At 57.7% G+C, this 19,468-nt stretch overlaps 2 pseudogenes; both read left to right on the top strand.

Moving 5' to 3' along the window:
• The first annotated feature begins 5,581 nt into the window (after nt 1-5,581).
• LOC143166240 (protocadherin gamma-B5 pseudogene) lies at nt 5,582-10,225 on the top strand (annotated as a pseudogene).
• A 477-nt stretch (nt 10,226-10,702) lies between these two features.
• LOC143166239 (protocadherin gamma-A12 pseudogene) lies at nt 10,703-13,186 on the top strand (annotated as a pseudogene).
• Nucleotides 13,187-19,468: the final 6,282 nt, after the last annotated feature.

The raw sequence follows: 19,468 nt of genomic DNA, 5'->3' as shown, positions 1-19,468 counted from the left end.
AACCCAGAGTGTCTTCCCCAACGCATTTTTTATGTGCACTACAGGGACTTTATTCCCATCTACAGTATGTAAAAGTTCTGACTGGGCAGGGCCAGCTCGATTGGCAGATCCCCTGGTGTTGACTAACCAGGTGGCCTTTGCTAAATGTGTAGCCCAATGTTTGAACGTCCCGCCACCCATTGCTCTCAGTGTAGTCTTTAACAGTCCATGGTATCATTCCATTTTCCCGGAGGCTGGTGCATGACAGGGGATGTGATACACCCACTCGATGCCGTGCTCTTTGGCCCAGGTGTCTATGAGGTTGTTTTGGAAATGAGTCCCATTGTCTGACTCAGTTCTTTCTGGGGTGCCATGTCGCCATAGGACTTGCTTTTCAAGGCCCAGGAGAGTGTTCTGGGCAGTGGCATGGGGCACGGGATATGTTTCCAGCCATCCGGTGGTTGCCTCCACCATTGCAAGCACGTGGCACTTGCCTTGGCGGGTTTGTGGGAGTGTGATATAATCAGTCTGCCAGGCCTCCCCATATTTATGTTTCAGCCATCGTCCTCCATACCAGAGGGGCTTTAACCGCTTGGCTTGCTTGATGGCAGCGCATGTTTCACATTCATGGATAACCTGCGCAATAGTGCCCATGGTCAAGTCCACCCCTCGATCACGAGCCCATCTGCATGTTGCATCTCTTCCTTGATGGCCTGAGGTGTCCTGGGCCCCCCGAGCTATAAATATTTCACCCTTGTGTTGCCAGTCCAGATCCACCTGAGCCACTTCAATCTTAGCAGCCTGACCCACCTGCTGGTTGTTCTGATGTTCTTCAGTGGCCCGACTCTTGGGTACGTGAGCATCTACGTCACGGACTTTTACAGCCAGGTTCTCTACCCGGGCAGCAATATCTTGCCACAATGCGGCAGCCCAGATGGGTTTGCCTCTGCACTGCCAATTGCTCCACTTCCATTGCTGTAACCACCCCCACAGGGCATTTGCCACCGTCCATGAGTCAGTATAGAGAGAGAGCACTGGCCACTTTTCTCGGTCAGCAGTGTCTAAAGCCAGCTGGATGGCCTTTACTTCTGCAAATTGGCTCGATTCACCTTCTCCTTCCGCAGTTTCTACAACTTGTCTCATGGGACTCCATACAGCCGCTTTCCACCTCCGATGCTTTCCCACAAGACGACAGGACCCATCAGTGAACAGAGCATATTGTTTCTCATTTGCTGGTAGTTTTTTATGCAGTGGGGCCTCCTCAGCACGCGTCACCTCCTCCTCTGGCGATATTCCAAAATCTTTGCCTTCTGGCCAATCCATGATCACTTCCAGGATTCCTGGGCGACTGGGGTTCCTATTCGAGCCCGTTGTGTGGTCAGTGCGACCCACTTACTCCACGTAGCATCAGTTGCATGATGCGTACAGGGGACCCTCCCTTTGAACTTCCAGCCCAGCACCGGCCGTCGGGGTGCCAGGAGGAGCTGTGCTTCAGTACCAGTGACTTCCGAAGCAGCTCAAACCCCTTCATATGCTGCCAGTATGTCTCTTTCAGTTGGAGTATAGCGGGCCTCAGATCCTCTGTATCCCCGACTCCAAAACCCCAGGGGTCGACCTCGAGTCTCCCCTGGTGCTTTCTGCCAGAGCCTCCAGGTAGGGCCATTCTCCCTGGCTGCGGTGGAGAGCACATTTTTTACATCTTGTCCTGCCCGGACTGGCCCCAGGGCTACTGCATGAACTATCTCCTCTTTGATTTGTTCAAAAGCTTGTCGTTGCTCAGGGCCCCATTTGAAATGGTTCTTCTTCCGGGTCACTTGATAGAGGGGGTTTACGATCAGACTGTGATTTGGAATATGCATTCTCCAAAACCCACAACGCCTAAGCAAGCTTGTGTTTCCTTTTTGCTAGTTGGTGGAGTTGGTGGCTGTTATTTTGTTGATCACATCCATTGGGATCTGACGACGTCCATCTTGCCATTTTATTCCTCAAAACTGGATCTCCTGTGCAGGTCCCTTGACTTTGCTTTGGTTTATGGCAAAACCGGCTTTCAGAAGGAGTTGGACTCTTTTCTTCCCTCTTTGAAAAACTTCTCCTGCTGTGTTGCCCCACACAATGATGTCATCAATGTGTTGCAGGTGTTGCAGAGTGTCACCCTGTTGCAGTGCAGTCTGGATCAGTCCATGGCAAATGGCTGTGTTTTGAGCCCTGGGGCAGTCGGTTCCAGGTGTACTGGACGCCCCTCCAAGTGAAAGCAAACTGTGGCCTGCACTCTGCTGCCAAAGGGATTGAGAAAAACGCCTTAGCGATATCACTTGTGGCATACCGCTTGGCTGCCTTTGACTCCAGTTGGTATTGAAGTTCAGGCATGTCCGGCACAGCAGCACTCAGCAGTAGCATGACTTTGTTCAGGCCACAATAGTCTGCTGTTAGTCTCCACTCTCCATTAGCCTTTTGCACTGGCCATATGGGACTGTTAAAGGGTGAGCGAGTCTTGCTGATCACTCCGTGGCTCTCCAGTTGAAGAATCAGCTTATGGATGGGAACCAGGGAGTCTCGGTTGGTGCGATATTGGCACCGGTGCAGTGTGGTGGTAGCGATTGGCACCTGTTGGTCTTTGACCTTCAGCAACCCCACAAGAGAAGGGTCCTCCAAGAGACCAGGCAAGGTAGACAGCAGTTTAATGTCTTCCGCCTCCAAGGCAGCTATACCAAAAGCCCACCGGTACCCTTTTGGGTCCTGGAAATACCCTCTCCTGAGGTAGTCTATGCCAAGGGTGCGCGGAGCCCCTGGGCCAGTCACAATGGGGTGCTTCTGCCACTCATTCCCAGTTAGACTCACTTCGGCTTCCAATACAGTTAGCTGTTGGCATCCCCCCGTCACCCCAGAAATACAGATGGGTTCTGCCCCCGTATAGCTTGATGGCATTAGGGTACACTGTGCACCGGTGTCTACTAGAGCCTTATACGCCTGTGGGTCCGATGTGCCAGGCCACCGAATCCACACAGACCAGTAAACCCGGTTGTCCCTTTCCTCCACCTGGCTGGAGGCAGGGCCCCTCTAGTCCTCGTCATAGTATTCGTTTCTCAGTTCCTGTAAATACGAGTCAGAAGTCTCTTCATTAAGAGCAGAAGTAAGATGGGCCCTTCTACTCTGCCTGGGGAACTGCCCGCTGGAAACTGGGGCAGCAATTTTCCTGGAAGAACCCCCTTTTGTGATTGCTTTTCCTTGCAACTCACGTACCCGTGCCTCTAGGGCTGAGGTGGGCTTTCCATCCCACTTTCTCATGTCCTCTCCGTCGTCACGCAGGTAAAACCATAGGGTGCCCTGTGGTGTGTACCCTTTATAGCCTCTCTCTTGAGCAAAAGAACGCTGACTCCTAATAGCCGAGATACTGGTCCGTACAGGTGGGGAGTAGGACCTACCCTCTTCAAGTTGCTGGAGCTTCCGGGACAGTTTCTCCACAGCCAAGACGAGGGAGGAAGAGAGACTTTCTTCATATTGCCGGAGTTAACCAGCCAATTCATGCACTGTTTGTCCCTCTCCGTCTTTCCAGGCCATCACTGCCAATGACTTGGCATACGACAATGGTGCGCTCCTTACAAACTTCTGCCACATGGGTCGTGTGCACTTGACTTCATCTGGATCTTTGCATAGCTGCTTGTTTTTCAGGTCACCATAAACCACCTCCAGCACAGCTAATTCCCTCAGGTACTGGATACCCCTCTCCATGGTGGTCCACTAGCCTGGATGACATATGACATCTTCCTTGAAGGAATAACTTTCCCTGAGTTATAGTCAATGGCTCACTGTCCAAGTGGAAACCAGTAACGTGTGGTGTCCCTTGAGGGTCCGCACCAGGGCCAGTACTATTTAGTATCTTCATAGAGTGTGGGATTGAGTGCACCCTCAACGAGGTTGCGGAGGACACCAAGCTGAGTGGTGCCGTTGATTCACTGGAGGCAAGGGATGCCATCCAGAGCGACCTTGAAAGGCTGGAGAAGTGGGACCGTGTGAATCTCATGAAGTTCAAGAAGGTCCTGCACCTGGTTTGGGGCAGTCCCCAGTTTCAGTGCAGACTGTGGGATGAATGGGTTGAGAGCAGCCCTGTGGAGAAGGACTTGGGGGTAGTGGTGGGTGACAAATGGGACATGAGCTGGCAATGAGCGCTTGCTGCCAGGAAACCCAATTGTCTCCTGGCCTGTGTAACAAGTAGCGTGGTGGTTCTCTCCCTCTGCTCCACTTTCATGAGACCCCGCCTGGAGTACTGCGTGCAGCTCTGGGGCCCACACTAAAAGAAGGATATGGAGCATAGTTAGAGTAGCTCCAGAGGAGGACCATGAAACTGGTCAAAGGTCTGGAACACCTCTGCTATGAAGCAGGGCTGAGAGAGTTGAGGCTTTTCAGCCTGGAGATGAGAAGGCTCTGGGGAGACCTTATGGTGCACCTTTTCAATATAGAAAGGGGGCTTATAAGAAAGAGTTTTTACCAGGGCCTGTCGTGACAGGAGAAGGGGCAACGGTTTTACCTGAACAAGAGTAGGTTTAGATTGCATGTAAAGAAGAAATGTTTTATGATGAGGCTGGTGAGACACTGGAACACATTGCCCAGAGAAGTTGTGTATGCACCACCACTGGGAGTGCTCAAGGTCAAGTTGGACGGGGCTTTGAGCAATCTGGTCGTTTGAAGGGTGTCCCTGCCTTTGTCAGAGGGGTGGATTCGATGGTCTTTAAAGGTCCCTTCTAGCCTAAACCATTCTATGATTCTATGAAAGACTTGACCTGGCTTTCCCCATCAGATATGGAGACGTAACAGAAGGAACTTCTTTTGTGAATCAGAAACAAATTAATGAAGGGTGTTCTGTGATCTCAGCAGAGAGCTCTACACATTACCTTTGGGGTGATACGTTTCTCAGTGCGATTGTTCTGCTCCCTACAAGGAAAATCAACGGTGGGACAAACATCAGAGACACAAGACAGCAAAAGGAAGAACTGCAGGGAAGACGGAAACCCTTTGCAGGTCTGGCATGACAGGATTGCAATGACTTTTGCTTGATCCTGTTTCTGATGGCTTATTGATTACCCCAACACGAATCTTTCCTACTTGGTATTTGTCCCAGGTATGAAAGCAGAATTCGGAATACCTGACAGAGTGCTAAAAAGCTCTTGAAGTCTTCCCTAGCTATACTATCGTCTCTTGCTCTCATAAAAGAGAGACGCCAAGGGTGGGCGCAGCCACTCAGCCCCGGTCAAAAGCCCGGGCCCCTGCGAGCGCGGCCATGAGGCGGCTGCGGTGGCGTCGCGGCGCCTCCGGGTGCCGCTGTTGGCCGACGCGGAGCGGCGCCGGAGCCGGAGCCGCAGCCGGCGCCGGCGCCGGAGGCGGAGGCGGCGCAGCGTCGTGCCCCCGCAGGCTGCTGGCTCGCACGGCGCCGGCCAGAGCGGCAGCGGCACGGGCAGCAGAGGCGAGAGGCGTCGCGGCGCGGGGAGCGGCGGCGGCGTCCGAGGCGGCGGCGAGCTCGCTGCCCTGCGGCCGCCCCTGCGCTCGCTGCGGAGAGCGGCCGGGAGGGAGGGAGGGCAGCGGCAGGAGGGAGGAGCGCGGCGAGCGCTGCCGAGAATGGCGGGCAGGCAGCGGCAGAGCGGCCGGCGAGCGGCCGGGCGAGTGCTGCTGCCCGCTTTGCTGCTGTGCTTGTGCTGCCGGGCGGCGCCGGAGCGGATCCGCTACGCCATCCCCGAGGAGCTGGGCAGAGGCTCGCTGGTGGGGCCGCTGGCGCGGGACCTGGGGCTGAGCCCGGCGGACCTGCCGGCACGCAAGCTGCGGGTGGCGCCTGCCGCTAAAAGGCAGCTGAAATACTTCACGGTGAGCGGGGAGAGCGGGAACCTGTACGTGAGCGAGAGGCTGGACCGGGAGGAGATGTGCGGCGAGTCGGCGTCCTGCTCCGTCAGCTTCGAGGCGCTGGTGCAGAACCCGCTGAACGTTTTCCACGTCGAGGTGGCCATCCAGGACGTGAACGACAACGCGCCGCGCTTCCTGCGAGACACTTTCGAGCTGGAAATCAACGAGTTGACTTCTCCCGGCGCCCGGTTTTACTTGGGCATGGCGGAAGACGCGGACGTGGGCAGGAACTCGCTGCAGGGCTACGAGCTGGAGGCCAACGGGTACTTCGCGGTGGAGGCGAAGGAGAGCCCGGACGGCAGCAAGTTCGCGGAGCTGGTGCTGCGCCGCGCGCTGGACCGGGAGAGCGAGCAGAGCCTGCGTCTGGTGCTGACGGCGCTGGACGGCGGCGAGCCGCCCCGGAGCGGCACCGCCCAGCTCTGCATCAACGTCACCGACGCCAACGACAACCCACCCGTGTTCGCGCAGGACCGGTACCGCGCGAGCCTGCCGGAGGACGCGCCGCCGGGCTCGCCGGTGCTGCGCGTCTCCGCCTCCGACGCCGACGCCGGCACCAACGCCCGCATCACCTACGGCTTCGGGGAAACGCCGGCCAAGGTGCTTCAGAAGTTCGTGGTGGAGGCGGAGAGCGGGACGATCACGCTGCGGGAGGCGCTGGACTTCGAGGACACGCGAGCTTTCAGCCTGGCCGTGGAGGCGAGGGACGGGGGCGGTCTGGTGGCGCACTGCAAGGTGGAGGTGGAGGTGCTGGACGTGAACGACAACGCGCCCGAAATCACGATGTTGTCGGTGTCGAGCCCGGTGCCCGAGGACGCGCCGCCCGGCACGGTGGTGGCCCTGGTGAACGTGAACGACCCGGACTCCGGGGAGAACGGGCAGGTGTCGTGCGAGCTGCGGGGCGAGGCGCCGCTGTCGATCGTGGCGTCGTCGGGCGGCTCGTACAAGGTGGTGACGGCGAGCGCGCTGGACCGGGAGCAGGCGGCCGAGCACCGGGTGGCGGTGGTGGCCAGGGACCGGGGCAGCCCGGCGCTGTCCAGCCGCGCGGCGCTGGTGCTGGAGGTGTCGGACGTGAACGACAACGCGCCGGTGTTCGAGGAGGCCGCCTACAGCGCCTACGTGGCGGAGAACAACGCGGCGGGCGCGGCGGTGGTGCGCGTGCGCGCGCGGGACGCGGACGCGGGCGCCAACGGGCGCGTGAGCTACTGGCTGGCGGGCGGCAGCGCGGGCGCGGCGGGCGCGGCGCCGTACGTGTCGGTGGAGGCGCGGAGCGGCGCGGTGTACGCGCAGCGCTCCTTCGACTACGAGCAGTGCCGCGAGTTCGCGGTGGCGGTGCGGGCGCAGGACGGCGGGGCGCCGGCGCGGAGCTCGACGGCGACGGTGCGCGTCTTCGTGCTGGACCGCAACGACAACGCGCCGCGGGTGCTGTGGCCGGCGGCGGGCGCGGGCGCGGGCGCGGGGGCGGGCGCGGGGGCGGGGGCGTCGGGGTCGCCGTTCGAGGTGGTGCCGCGGTCGGCCGAGGCCGGGTACGTGGTGGCCAAGGTGGTGGCGGTGGACGCGGACGCGGGGCGCAACGCGTGGCTGTCGTACGAGCTGGTGCAGGCGCCGGAGCCGGCGCTGTTCCGCGTGGGGCTGCACAGCGGCGAGGTGCGGACGGCGCGGGCCGTGTCGGAGAGGGACGCGGCGAAGCAGCGGCTGGTGGTGGTGGTGAAGGACCACGGGCAGCCGGCGCTGTCGGCCACGGCCACGCTGCACGTGGTGCTGGCCGAGAGCTTGCAGGAGGCGCTGCCGGAGCTGAGCGAGCGGGCGGCGGGCGCCGACTCGCCGGCGGAGCTGCAGTTCTACCTGGTGCTGGCGCTGGCGCTCCTCTGCGCCCTGTTCCTGCTGAGCGTGGCGCTGGCCGTGCTGGCGCGGGTGCGCCGGGCCGGGCCGCCCGCCGTCCTGCGCTGCCTGGGCGCGCAGCGCTTCTCCGTGGCCGGCGCCGCCTTCCCGGCCGACTTCTGCGAGGGCACCTTGCCCTACTCCTACAACCTGTGCGTGGCGCCGGGCCGCGCCGTGGCCGAGGGCGCTTGGCTGCCGCCGCCGCCGCCGCCGCCGCCGCTGCCCAGCCTGCCCGCGGAGGAGCTTCTCGGCGGGGAGCCCTGCGGGAAGCGGAGCCCGAGCAGCAGCGCCGGCGCGGGAGAGCCGCCCGCGGACCCCGACGCACCGCAGGTCGGTACGCCCGCGCAGTCCTCGTCGCTCAGCCTTTCCTCACCTCACGCTGGCGGTAGCGGGCTCTTGGCTCGTCGCTTCTCTGCTTTGCCCGGTAGTGCCCATCTCTGTTCCCACGAACGAATGAAACGATCCCTTCTTTTGGCAGCTCTTTTGGCAGCACGCAGGTGGCGTTCATGGCGCGTTCAGGTCCAGCTGAGCAGTTTTGTCTACAAAACTCGTGCTCTGTAAAATGGTATGCGTTAGTCATGGTTCTGCCGGATCCTTTCTGTGCCGACTGAGATCCTTGGGCCTTTCTGAGCCTCCACCCTCTTTCGCCTGGGTTTCCCCGGGGGGTGTGGGTGGCAAGTGCTGGTCCGTGTCTCCATGCGGGAATGAGAGACGGAGCAGGGTAAGGCCGTTCCATTCAGAGCAGGCAGTAGGCGACGGCACTTCTTGGTTCGTCGGCGGTCGCAGGTTGCGGGTCAGCTGAGAAGTTTGGACTGCGAAGCTTGTGTTGCCTGAAAGGGTAGTGAGGGTGAAGGCGGATCCATACTGCGTAAAAAGAGACGCGCTGATTCTACACTATGGGGTCGGGAAAATGGGGCTGACGCTTGGTGTTGGAGATTTCTCCTTCCTGAAAGGTGCGTGCTTTCTCCGTGAGAGGAGAAGTTACGGGTCGTTCCTCCCTGGTGAAGCAGGAGAGTGTCGCCCATCTGTTGGGGTAAGGCTGCTGCAGCAACGGTAGCCCGGGTGGGACGGGTTAATTCGTCCGGGCGTTGTTTCTCTGTGCAGTTACTTCTCCTTTTTCTTTCTTCCACCCTGGGTGGTAGTTCCCTCTTTTTTACCGTTCCTGATCTGCCTTTCATAGGCAGGTGAAGGTGTCGACTGGGATCTCAAGAAAGAATAATACAGCCTTTTGTCTTTCAGAGCCTGTCTTCTTTTCCTCTTCCCTTTTCCCAAAGAGAGGTGCTCGGGCCTGGTTGATCGCATTGGCAGGGGAAGAGCAAACCGAGGAATTCGGTCTCTCAGCCAGTGTTGTGTCTGCCTGTTTTACCGGGAGAGGCTATGCCCATCCTGAGAACATACCTAAACTGCCAAGGAGATACGCGAAATGGCAGCAGTCAGGCACTTGAATAAAGTAGATAAACTGTGTATAAACTAGACAAACTCTAAATTAATGTGGCCTATTGAAAAGGGAAATCCCAGGTTCTTCAAGTCCTTCAACTTTGCTTTTCCAGTAGTAGCTGTATCTGTAGAGGTACCAGCATTTTGACGCAATTCCATTGCTCTCATCCGGTTCAAAAATACCGCTGAGAATAGACGAATATCGGGAAAAGAGGCGCGTGAGAATAATTTGGAGGAAAGCCACCCTGCCGTAGGGCTGCAGTCCCCCCCCGTTTGGCTGGTGTGGGCCAGAGAAGGGGCGCAGGAGCAAAGGCAGAGGGACCCGTTACTCTTCTTGCTGTACTCGCAAAGCCATTTTCGCCGGGGTTTGCGGGGAGCCGAGCAGCTGAATCTGGCCAGGTTCCCTGCAGGTGGGTGCACCCGGGGTGGGTGGGAGAGAGTGGTTTTCGAGCAGCAGGGGAGCCTCCGCCTGTACTGTGCTCCCGGGAAGGTCTTCCAGGGAGAAAGCCCAGAGCGCGCGGCAGGTGCCTGAGCAGCCCCACCTCCTGAGGAGCTGTACGGGGTTGGGGGGCTTAGAGTGTCAGGTTGAGCTGACTGACCCCACCTTCTTCAGCCCTTAAATGTCTCATCTCAGCCCGTGCTGGTGGAGTAGTTAATTTAGACCGTGTTCCGTGCGAACGGGAGTAGTTAAAGAGAAGTCCCTGCCGAGGGGATTAATGAGCCTGATACCCCTGGTTCTCCGGGGGAGGGTCTGAATATCACGTTTTGTGTTTCAGAGCCCGTTTGCTTTTGCTGTCCGTGTACCGGTCATTCAAGCATGGCGGATACAAAGATTCGTGGGGGCGATTTTTCTTTTGGACGAGCGGGAGAAGACTAATAATATTCCAGAAGTCGCATTAAGGAAAATTGTTTTACTTTACATATACCGCCATTAGGAATTAATTTTCGCCATGCGGTAGAAATGAGACATCGACGGGAGGACTCCGCCCTCTTCCTGGCTGCGATCACCTTGCGGAAAGGGAAGGGTGATGTCGCACCGTGAGAGCAGAGATGGTCTCGAGCTTAAGGCAACGCCCGCGATCACCGGCGGACGGGAAGCGATGTGTCCGCGGCGACGGTGCCGTCCCCGCGAGGTGTCCGTGGGAAAGGCAGGGCGGGCAGCGGTCGGCAGCGCTCGGTGCCTGCAGTGCCGGGAGGAGGCTGCGGGCGCCGCTGTTGACCGAGGAGGAGCGAGAGGAAGGCCGGAGCGCTGCAGGCAGCCCCGCCCGCTGCGGCCCGGCTGGCTCGCTGGCTGGCTGGCTGGCTCGGCGGCCGGGCGGTCTGCGAGCGTCCCCGCGGTGCGGAGCCGTGCTGCGGCGAGGCGGAGGGGCCGGCGGCAGCGCCCGGGAGCGGCGAGCCGGGGCCGGAGCCGGAGCGGGAGACGCAGCCGGAGCCGGAGCCGAAGCCGTAACGGGACCGTTGGGCGGCGGCGGCGGGGAGCTGCCGGCGGTGGTGCGGCGCCGGCGGGGCCGCGGCGGAGATGGTCGCGGCGGGGAGGCGCTGTGGCCGGCGGGAGCGAGCCCTGCTGTGGTGCGTCCTGGCGGCGGCGTGGGAGGCGGCGTGGGGGCAGCTGCGCTACGCGGTTCCCGAGGAGATGCCGAAGGGCTCGTTCGTGGGCGACGTGGCCAAGGACCTGGGGCTGGAGCTGCCGGCGCCCCGCGACCGCGGCCTCCGCATCTTGGGCAGAGGTCGGACGCAGTATTTCGCTCTTCACGGGAAGACGGGACATTTGGTGACGACGGAGAGGATAGACAGAGAGCAGCTGTGCGAGAGTGTGCAGCAATGCGTGCTGCGCTGTGAGGTGATAGTGGAGGGGGACATGAAGGTTTACGGGATCGAAGTGGAGATCACGGACATTAACGACAACGCGCCCAGCTTCCGAGAGGCAGAAACGGAGCTGAGACTGAGCGAGACGACCGCCCCGGGGTCGCGGTTTCCCCTGGCCGAGGCTCACGACCCGGACGCGGGACGGAATTCGGTGCAGAGCTACGAGCTGAGCGGCGACGAGCACTTCTCGCTGGCCGTGCAGGCGGGCCCCGGCGGGGACCAGCGTCCCGAGCTGGTGCTGGCGAAGGCGCTGGACCGGGAGGCGGCGGCGTTTCACGAGCTGGTGCTGAGGGCGAGCGACGGCGGGGAGCCGGCGCGGACGGGCACGGCGCGGATCCGCGTGGCGGTGCTGGACGCGAACGACAACGCGCCCGTGTTCAGCCAGGCGGAGTACACGGTGCGTGTGCCGGAGGACGTGCCCGTGGGCTCCGCCCTCGTCACCCTCACGGCCACCGACGCCGACGAGGGGCTGAACGGCGACGTGAAATACTCGTTGAAGAAGATCACGGAGAAAGCCTCGCAGATTTTCCAGCTGGAGGCCGGGACGGGAGCGATCACGCTGCTGCGGAGCCTGGACTTCGAGGAAGGCGACTCCTACGAGCTGGAGGTGCAGGCGCGGGACGGAGGAGGGCTTTCCGACACGGCGAAAGTCGCGATCGCGGTGACAGACGTGAACGACAACGCGCCCGAGATTTCGGTGCGGTCGTCGCTGAGCGCGATCTCTGAGGACGCGCCGCCGGGGACGGTGGTGGCCCTGCTGCACGTGCAGGACCGGGACTCGGGGGCGAACGGCGAGGTGCGGTGCAGCATCGGCGAGAGCCTCCCGTTCCGGCTGGAGAAGTCCTTCGCGGAGTACTACCGCGTGGTGACGGCGAGGGAGCTGGACCGGGAGGAGGTGGCGGAGTACAACGTGACGGTGCGGGCGGCGGACGGCGGGTCGCCGGCGCTGTGGAGCAGCGCGGTGCTGGCGCTGCGGGTGCTGGACGTGAACGACAACGCGCCGGTGTTCGCGGAGGCGCGCTACAGCGCCCGTGTGCCCGAGAACAACGCGGCGGGCGCGCTGGTGCTGACGGTGCGGGCGGCGGACGCGGACTGGGGGCAGAACGCGCGCGTGCGGTACCGGCTGTCGGAGGGGCGGGTGCGGGGCGCGCCGCTCTCGTCCTACGTGTCGGTGCAGGCGGAGACGGGCGCGCTGTACGCGCTGCGCTCCTTCGACTACGAGGAGGTGCGCGAGGTGGGGCTGTGGGTGCGGGCGGAGGACGGCGGCGCGCCGGCGCTGAGCAGCAACGTGTCGGTGCGGCTCGTGATCGTGGACGAGAACGACAACGCGCCGCAGGTGCTGTACCCGCCGGCGGCGGCGGCGGCGGCGCCGGGCGCGGGCTGGTCGGGCGTGGAGCTGGCGCCGCGCTCGGCGGAGCCCGGGGCGCTGGTGGCCAAGGTGGTGGCGGTGGACGCGGACGCGGGTCAGAACGCGTGGCTGTCGTACGAGCTGGCCAAGGCGACGGAGCCGGGGCTGTTCCGCGTGGGGCTGCACAGCGGCGAGGTGCGGACGGCGCGCTTCCCGCTGGCCCGCGACGCGGCGCGGCAGAGCCTGGTGGTGGTGGTGAAGGACCACGGGCGGCCGGCGCTGTCGGCCACGGCCACGCTGACGGTGGTGCTGGCCGAGAGCGTGGCCGAGCTGCTGTCGGAGCTGGGCAGCGCGGCGGCGGCGCCGGGCGAGCCGGCCGGCAGCCTGACGCGGTGGCTGGTGGTGGCCGTGGCGGCCGTGTCCTGCCTCTTCCTCGCCTTCCTGCTGCTGCTGCTGGCGCTGCGCCTGCGGCGCTGGCGCCGCTCGCAGCTGCTGGCGGCGGGCAGCGGCGCCTTGCGCGGCGTGCCGGCCTCGCACTTCGTGGGCATCGACGGCGTCCGCGCCTTCCTGCGCTCCTACTCGCACGAGGTGTCGCTCACCGCCGACTCGCGCAAGAGCCAGCTCCGCTTGTCGGCCGGCAGCTGCTGCGACACCCTCCCGGCCCGCCCGCCGCCCGACGAGCCCGCGCCGCTGCTCGGGGAGGACCCTGCCGGCGCCCGCCGCGCGGACCCCGCCGCTCCCCCGGTGAGTTCCTCTGACCAGGCTCCCCTGCCTTTCCTTTCTCCGTAGCCTGGGTTGTTTTTCTCTTCCCGTTACCTCTCCTCCGTGCGTGCAGGTGAGGCGAGGCGTAGCTGCGTGGGCAGAGGCTCTGTGTGTTGGCGCCTATTGCTCATTTAGGGCATTTGCTGGAGTTTTCATCAGCCTTATAGGTGGTGTGGGAGGTGGGAGAAGCGAGGCTACGGTGGTGTGCTGTCCTTTTCCTGGTGGGGGAAGTAGATGAGAAGTGGATGTAAACGTAGCAGAAGAGGCGCATCGACGTCTGTATCATCTCTGCGGTTTCAAACCTCTCAGAAAATGCACCGCTCCTCCTCCTGGTAGACATCCAGGGCCTGACCGTGGTACACGTTACAGGGAAGTGGTCTGGGGAAGCGGTCTCTTGCGGAGAAGAAGTTCTTGCAAATTACGAGGGTTAAAGAGCCCCACGCAAGCGGTGAGGGGTTGGAGATGAGAATTGTGGGAGCTGGTCGTGGGGGGCTGTTGAATTACGGAAGAGATACGGTTTGCTCCTTTCCCTGTTCAGTGCCCAGCTGTAGTTTCACGCAATGCGAGTTTCACCTTCCCAGGTAAGTTTGGCCTGAGACACGTTGTTCCGGCTGTACTGGGAGCCCTGCGAGGCGCTTCCTGTGTGTTTGCAGGTTGTTGTGATGTTCTTAATTAACAGCCGAATTATGTACTTATGAGAAGTGCCATAATGGGAGCTTTGGGAGGAGCCAGCAGTGTTTTCATTACCTACTAAACACCTTCATGACGCATCTACTCTAAGTGCCATCACCTAGAAGAGTATGTTACGCTCCTTCTGGTTTTGCATGTTTTTGCTTCTTGCCTTGCTCGTTTTCATAGGAAACACTTTCACAGACGTGTCTCCTCAAATTGTTACTGGAGGAAATGTTCTTGCTTGCCAAATACACACGGTAAGAAGTCATACGTTATTCGTGGTAAAGGAGACGTCGTCTGTGCAACTTTTCTTTGGGTGGAGTCTATCTGGAAATGATGCAGGTCAAGGACCACGGTGCGATCTGTGCAGGGTTTGAGGAGAGTCTTGGGGGTGCTGTGTGTGAGGAGGTAGCGGTGGAGACATGGCATGTGTTTTGTGGGTTCCCAGGGCTTCTTGCTGGCCTTCTGGAAATGAGCCTGAAGGTGTCATATTTTTGGGTATCACCTTGCTCGGACTCCGACTGGAGAAGTTGTGGGTTCATCAGTTTGCTTTCCTATTGCGTGCTGTTCCCTGGGAAGGGTACTTAAATTCTTGCCTTGCTTGTCATGATGAGGTCAAGGTGGGCCTCCGTGTGTCTGATACTGTGTCTGAAAGTGTCACTAGTGCTCATCAGTGCTCTTGCTTGTCACAGACCCATGGTGAGAAGTCAGTGCAAGATCTGCAAGAGAGACTGGCATCGAAGCAGGAAAAAAGGGGGTTGTACGCTCCGTCTGGCTGGGCGGTGCTTTAATATCGTGCCTAGTGCCAAGGCCTCTGCCACTTACACGAAGCCCCCTTTTCCCGTGTCCCGAAAGGGGATGACAATCCTCTGGCGAATTTGTCTGCAAGCAATAGCCACGGAAGTGCAAACATGACTCAGGGGTACTATTTCTAGTAACGGCTGCGTGCAACATCGTTTTCTAGTTCTATGTCCTTGTAAGACTGTGATGCAGAGTTTCATCCTGGTTGTGTCAAGCTTTTCCCAGCCTTGACCATCCTTCAGCTGCTATTAACGGCTCTTGCTCCTATGAAGTAACGGCTGATGTTTTGTCGGTATTAAAATTGGTGGGAGTGTAGGAGACGGGAGGGTATTTTTGTCAGGAATTTCTGGGTTTGGGGCTTGTTATTTGAAGCATGTCTGAGGAAGTTGCTCATTTTAGGCACTGTCATGTTGGATACAGCTTTTCCTGTGAACGGTAGTTATTGGGCGTAGACACAAACATTGCATTAACAGTTGCAGAGTCACGTATCTTTCGCATTGCCCATGTGCTGAGGAAGAACGACGGTGTCTTTGAGCTGATGCTGTCGACTGAGTCTTTACGTGAGCTGCATATTGCTTCTGGCCTTCAGAACACTTTACGTTTCTTCAAATGAGTGTGATGAGCAGAGAAGTCTCTATGCATGCATCCGTGTTGTGAGCCTTGTTCTCCGTAAGGAGAAGCTGTGTGTGAAACACTTCTTTCAGTGACGTCTGTCTGCAAAGTTAGCCTCCCTGCTGCGTGATGTTTGAGCACGCCGAAGCATTCTGTCTGCACGGAGACAGGGCAGGTGGAAGAGTTTGCTGTGGTATAGTAGGAAATGTGTAAAAGGTAGGTGTCAATGTTTGGTTTCTCCTAGTTGTTGTGTGGGTCCCATAGTTGTGGTTAATATTACCAGGCTGGGGGAGCCGTTTCCATCCCTACCTTGAAGGTGTTCAGCTGCCAAGACAAAGACATTGATACACTTCCGTATCCCTAAAATGTCACCGAATGACATGCTTTTTTGCCTGTGTCCGCTATAGGGCCAATATATTGGGTATTGTCCGTGGTGCAGGTAAAGGCTGTGAAGGCAGAGCAAGGAGGGTGAGAGGCTGGCTTCCAACCATGCAAATGGGTGGGTAAACGTGGTTTTGGCTGGGCAATGGTTTGATTTCACACCTGGTGCCAAGGCCTGTGCCATTGATGCGGTGATCGTAGATTAACTTTCCTAAAAGGCAATGGTAGTCCTCCTATCACGAAGTATTAGTGCAATAACTGTGCATGTAGAACGATGATGCATGTGCAGAACGCCTCATAATTGCCATGAATTGGTCAAAGAACACAGTGCACGTTGTGAAGGGTTGGAGGTGCGAGTCGTGGGAGCTGTTCGTGAGGGGCTGTTGAAGGACACAAGAGCTATAGTTCTCTCCTTTCCCCAATTAATGCCCAGCTGTAGGATCATGCAACGTGAGGTCTGGCTTCCCAAGTAAGTTTGGCCTAAGACATGTCACTCCAGCTCTACTGGGAGCCCTGGGAGGTTCCTCCTGTGTGTTTGCAGGTTGTCCTCAATTCTTAACTAGCAGCTTGATTGTGTGCTTATGACAAATGCCATCATGGGAGCTTTGGGAAGAGCAAACCGTGTATCCACTGCCTACGAAACACCTGAACCGTGTACCTACTCTAAGTGCCATACGCTAGAAGGGTATGTTCTGATGCCTTCCTTCACACCTGCAGGTGTGAAGTTCTTGCCTTGCTCGTTGTAATGCTCGGAAGGGGGGCCGTTGTCTCTGATAATGTGTGGAAGATCACATCTGTTACACGGTTTGTCTGGCTGTCCCGTACGCGCCTTTCATGTTTACAGCTGTAAAGAGAAAGGCTTTTGTAGACGTGTTTCCTTAAAACGTTACTGGAAGAAATGCTCTTGCTTGTCACAGACACGCGGTGAGAAGTCAAACGTTATCCATGGTAAGGAGAAGTTGTCTGTGCAGCTTTTCTTTTGACGGAGTCTATCTGCAAATCATGAAAATCATTGACAAGCATGCGAGCTGTGAAGGGCTGGAGGGGTCTCTGTCTTGGGGGCACTGTGTGTGAGGAGTTACTGGTGGAGACAAGGCACGTGTCTTGTTAATGCCCAGGGCTCGTTGGTGGAATACATAAAGTGAGTCTGAAGGTGTCTTATTTTTGGCTATCACACTGCTCAGATTCCAGCTGGCCAAGCATCAGTTTGCTTTCCTGTTGCATGCTGCTTCCCGTCAATGGCGGTTCTTGAGCATGGACGTACAATTTACGTTGAGATTTGAGAGTCGTGTATCTCCCAAGTTGCCCAAAGTGTTGAAGAAGGATGATGGTGTCTTTGAGTTGATACTTTGGCGACCGGGTCTTTGTCGGAGCTGCATATGCACCTGAGACCATTTTACGTTTCTTTGAGGTAGTGTGCGAGCAGAGAAATGTCTTTGCATGCATCCGTGTGGTGATCCTTGTTCTGAGAGGAGGCGAAGTTGTGCGTGCAACTTTTCTTTCAGTGGTGTCTGTCTGCAAACGTAGCTTTCCTGTTGCGTAACGTTTGGGCAGGGTGAAAAATTCTGTCTGTCCAGAGACGGGGCAGGTGAGAAAGTTTGCTGTGGTATAATTTGAAATGTCTGCAAGAACATTTAGGTGTCAAGGTTCAGTTTGTCCTAGTTGTTATATGGGTCCCACAGTTGTGGTTCTGTGCATTTTCCCTTTCTTATTGTCCAAAGAAATTGCGTTGAGGATCCGTGGCTGTGGTCTTTGGTGTGAGCTCCTGTGTGAGTCTCCTGTGGACTTGTTACCAACGAGATACCCTTCTTGTGTACCTTCTAGAGCTGACATAATCTGAAACGTCAAGCTGTGATGCCTTCACTTCCGTAGGTTTCCCATTCTTGCCGCCTTTGTTGTCCAGGTCTAAGGCGGGGCCTCATTGTGGCCGGTGACCCTTGAAACCTTAAAAGATGTTTTGTGACTGTTGGGCTGGGGAAGCAGTTTCCATCCCTACCTTGAAGGTGTTCAGCTGCCAAGACAAAGACATTGATAGACTTCCGTATCCCTAAAATGTCACCAAATGACATGCTTTTTTGCCTGTGGCCGCTATATGGCCAAACTGTTGGGTATTGTCCGTGGTGCAACTAAAGGCTGTGAGTGCAGAGCAAGGAGGGAGAGAGGCTGGCTTCCAACCATGACCACGTGGTTCAACGTGGTTTTGGCTGAGCAATGGTTTGATTTCACACCTGGTACCAAGGCCTGTGCCATTGATGCGGTGATCCTGGATTCCCTCTCCTGAAAGGCAATGGTCGTCCTCTGACAATAAAGTATTGGAGCATAGGTGTGTACCTAGAATGATGATATATGGGAAGAACGGCTCATAATTCCCATGTGAACCCTCCTTTATCCATCTCCATCTCCCTGAAACGTTGCGATGTAGAGTTCCTTCACAGCTGTAATTACACTTTCTCTCAGGCCTTTGTTTCCTGGAAGGTCGTGTTTCCTTTTCCCCATTTCTGGACAGTGCTTTTTGCGTTTGAAACTGTGAGTGTTGCTTTGCAGCAAATACTTCCTTCAGCTACGTAGGACAGAATTTTTGGTGTGAGGGAAACGAAGGAGAAGCTTAAGGAGAATCTGTGGTAATTTCTCAGAAGACTTAGCTTGGGAACGAGGCCCACGATAAGGTGTTTACACTTACGGCTTCATGTCTGTGGGAGATGAGCAGGCCACATGAGCTGCTGACTATTTCTTCAACTGAAGCCCCCTGCTATGTTGTCCAGAGCAAGACTTTAGGGCCGCACTTGTGCTTGAGACCTCAGTGACTCCCAGGTGCTCTCAGGGATGAATTTCAACACCCGCAGTGAAGACCAAGAAGACTTCCCGGTGAGTTTCTCTGACAACACTTTCTCTTTGAAAGCTTCCTTGCCTTGCTTGTCTGAGTTATGTTTTTGTTTCTCATTACCTGGTCTCATACGTCTGTAGCTTTACTGGTGTTTATCAGCATCGCTTCGTTTAGCAATGCGCCGTGTGGTAGTGCCTCTTGGTCTTGCTGCAGCGGGTGTGAAGGGCAGGAGAAGTGAGGGTATCTTTGTGTTCTGTTATTGTTGGGGGGAATAGATGTAAACATGACCTTAGTAGAAGTCGCACCTCTGTGGAACAGTGCGTGTGATAAAAGAGGGGAGGAGGTTCGCCCTAAACCGTGAGTCTGATGACCCATTCTCTGCTGGACGACCGCTCTGCTTTTATTTTGGCCGTTTGTCATTCGTGTGCTTTAGAACCCTTCTTTTTCTTCTGAGACTGCTCTTGAGCAGAGAAATGTACCTCCCTTCTTGGTGTGATGGTAGTGCATGATCCTCCCACGATGTGTTTTTGGCAGTTGTGAGCAGGTGAGAAGCAAACCCGCAAGGTGTGTAGGGTTGGAGAGAAGACAGGGGAGCTCGGGGGTGGGAGGGTATAGAAGAACAGCTGGTCATTTCCTTGCTTGCCATAGTTAACACAAGCGTGTGCCTAATGGAGTACCATGGAATTTGAGTTGCTTCTGCTCAATAAGTTTGGCCTCAGAAATGCTATTCCACCCGATCCCTTCATTCCTGTATGTTTCTAACTCTTGCCTTGCTTGTTGTCATGAGCTACGGCTCGGCCTCGGGGTGTCTGGTCAAATGTGGAAGGTCCCATCTGTTGCAGTTGTCTGCGTGCAGGTGCAGTTCCCGTACACACCTTTGATGTTGACAGCTGTAAAGAGGAAGGCTTTCACAGGCAGACGTGTGCTCCCAGGGGCACACTTGTCTGTAGCGAAAGAAAGCAAGACCATCTCTACCGCAGTCCTCAAAGTGCAGAGTGGCAACCGCGCCCCGCCAAGGT

The sequence above is a fragment of the Aptenodytes patagonicus genome, chromosome 12, assembly GCF_965638725.1.
Source record: "Aptenodytes patagonicus chromosome 12, bAptPat1.pri.cur, whole genome shotgun sequence".
NCBI classification, from domain to species: domain Eukaryota; kingdom Metazoa; phylum Chordata; class Aves; order Sphenisciformes; family Spheniscidae; genus Aptenodytes; species Aptenodytes patagonicus.
This window is presented reverse-complemented; position numbering and strand designations above follow the sequence as displayed.